This window comes from Delphinus delphis, chromosome 10, assembly GCF_949987515.2.
Source record: "Delphinus delphis chromosome 10, mDelDel1.2, whole genome shotgun sequence".
NCBI classification, from domain to species: Eukaryota; Metazoa; Chordata; class Mammalia; order Artiodactyla; family Delphinidae; genus Delphinus; species Delphinus delphis.
In genome coordinates, this window is record NC_082692.2 from 4534679 (window position 1) to 4537832 (window position 3154).

Here is a 3154-nt window from a genome sequence, read left to right on the forward strand (position 1 = left end):
CCAGCTGGCCAATGAAACCCAGGGCAGCAGCTCCTCCCCTCTCCACCCGCTCTCCCTCTGAGCGCATATTCTTGCTTAAATGAATTCTCACTTCACTTTCTTAACCTCCCTGCTTCCTCTCTGAATTCTTTCCGAGGTGAAGCAAGAACCTTAAATTCACCGGGAACAGGTAGGGGGTGGGAAAAGCCAGGTCTGGGTGGCCTTCTTGTGTTGGATGAGTTGAGATGCTCTGCTTCTGGTACTCCTCCAGTCCCAGGACCCCTAACAAGTGTGTCTTCTTCTTCCTTTCAGAGTTTTCCTTTAGTTTTCTGTTGCATTATTTCCAGGGTTTGTGCTTCAGTTGTGCTTCAGTGAGCAGTGTCCAACTAGTTCGTGACACTCCCCGCACCGGGCAGTTCTGGAAGCCTACAGAGGGCTAAGCAGGTATGCCCAGGGGCCAGGTCAGGGGTCTCCACTATCCTTGTGCAGATGCAGGGGGCTGTGCCCACGCTTGGAAGAAATATGGTTGGATAGAGAGAGGAATTACAAGTGACCCAATGGCCAAATAGCACAACGTGACCTATGGACTATTGTGATGAATGTGTCGATCTTGAGAGCAACAGGGAAACTACAGTTGAATGGAAGAGAAGGGACCTCACACTTACAGAATTATGAACTGCAGTGACCATTATTATACTACTTCACCATTTACAAATAGGGAAACTGATGCTCAGGGAGGTCAGAGCTGGACTTTGGAGACCGGTTTGCCTGTCCCTGGAATGCAGGTCTCTTCCACTGCCCGCCCCCCTCCCCCTCCTACGAGTGGGTCCAGACCTCTGCCTTTTTGGTCAGGAGGACACACTTCCTAGCAATGGAGTTAAATTGGCCTTGGTTCTCAATTTCAGGATTCTCTCCCTCGTTCAGACTTGGCAACATTGAAGTGTCTGGGCTAAAACCAGGGAAGGTGTTGACCAAAAACTCTAAGCCTGAGAAAACTCTAAACATTCTTTGAAAGAGCAGGGGTGAGGCAGCCTACCTGAGGAGAATTGGCCAGGGCCCCTCTTCTCAGCCTGCCCATGGCGGACTCGTCTCCTTAGAGATACACACGGGGCTCAGCCTGGGCAGAGCATGGGATCCTCCTGACTGCCCACCTGCCGGCCTTCCCCTCCATCATGGAGGGTTTCTCACCTTGGTGCAAACAAATACGGGTAAGTAAATGTGGTTGGAGTTGGAAGAAAACTGGATGGTTCGGGGTGAAGAACACACTAGACAGACGTGCTGCAGCCTGGACGGGAAGAAGGAGGAGGATGACCCCAAAAGATCCTTTGTTTCATTCCTTATTGTTAAACACTGAAAAATGCTGAAATGCAAGGATACAAATCCTCCTCCATTCTCTTCTCCACTAAGCCCATATTGAGACATTTATTAGAACTGAATTTAAAATTTTTAAAAATCTTTTTCATCCTAGAGGGAAAATATCCTGTGTAGCTGATGTGCCCTGTAATAATCACTGTAATTAATCTGCTGAAGGTCTGTGCCATTCAAAATGCAGTAGATGGAGCGATGGCTGCCCCTTGACTTAGCAGCCTGTGGCTTCGGAACAAAGACTGCAGGATAGAGAGGTGACGATACAGCAGGAAGCCCGAGGGCCACCTTCTGTCAGCTCCTCTGTGACACCCTCATCTACAATAGCCCGTGGATGTCAACTTTGGGGGGAAATGTTACAGTTTCAAAATCAGCGTTCCCAAGTTTGGCTATAAATCTCCTATGAAAATTAAAGATGAAAAACACATTTCTTTTTCATTGGTCTCATTTGTCTAATAAATGCCTCAGGGACTCACAGCTCAATCAATGCTTTCAGTCTCCTGAAATTAAATTATCTTCCTTCCATGAGCTAGATAAAAATGATTTAATTAGGTGGAATAATTTGCCTCTTATCTTAGTATTATTGACTGAATGTCATTACCATCGTATTTTTCCCCTCCTATGTTATTTATTTCAAGAATAACCTGAGGAGTGGGATAGGGAGGGTGGGAGGGAGGGAGACGTAAGAGGGAAGAGATATGGGAACATATGTATATGTATAACTGATTCACTATGTTATAAAGCAGAAACTAACAAAAAATAATAATATCATGATAACCAATCAAATAGAAAAAAATAAGCAAAATTCTTAGGCAGTCATTTTTGTGAACAGAAAGTCTGAATAGCCAACAATCTTCTGGTGTAATACTAAGAACGTCAGCAATGTGGACCATGGAAATTAAAAACTGATAAATTGCATGGTACAGTAGAGCAAAATATTTAAGTTCTGATAACTTCAGAGATTGAAGCAATTGTAGATTGAAGAGCTAACTTCAAGGACTGAAGCAGTGGGAATCTCATATATTGCTAGAGAATATGTAAATTTTATAAACCCATTGGAAAATAATTTATCATTTTATATTGAAAAAATGATTAAAATATTTTGTAAATCTAAAAAAAAAATAACCTGAGATTGCTGAATATATATATATATATACATATACATGTACATTATTTCACTAAAGAGTAAGTTTCCCAAGTAGTCATCATACTCAGTAGGATAGAAGGTGACCCCATTCACCCCTTGAAGTAAAAGTGTAAACTTGAGGCCAGTGGCCTTCCTTAAATGAAAGTGGATTTGATCTCCCCCAGTTCAGATCATTCATAATAACTATACAGCATTCTTACACAAGACAAGATAAGCACACTAATTAGAATTACAGAAGAAACATAGAAAAACACCTCCCTCCTTCGATAAGAAGAGTTTATCTTGGTATATTTTAATCCTTTGTTTATTATACAAACATTTATTTAACAATCACTATGTTCTAGACTCAAGCCCAGGTTCTGTGGTTAGGAAGATGAATATCACAGAGACCTGAAATCCCACACTTTATAGATGGAGAAGTACACCTAGAAATAAATACTGTTGCTAGCATGTGTAAATGCTCTAGTTGGGCTACATAACTGGGCCCTAAGTGGGAGGGATGGGGGAAAACTTGAAGGCTATATATTCTAAAGCAGCACTATTCAACAGGCGTTTCTGTGATGATGAAAATGTCCAGTTTCTGTTTTGTCTAATGTGATAGCCACCAGCCCCATGTGGTTATTAAGCACCAGAAAATTTTAGTTTTATTTAGCTTTCATTAAT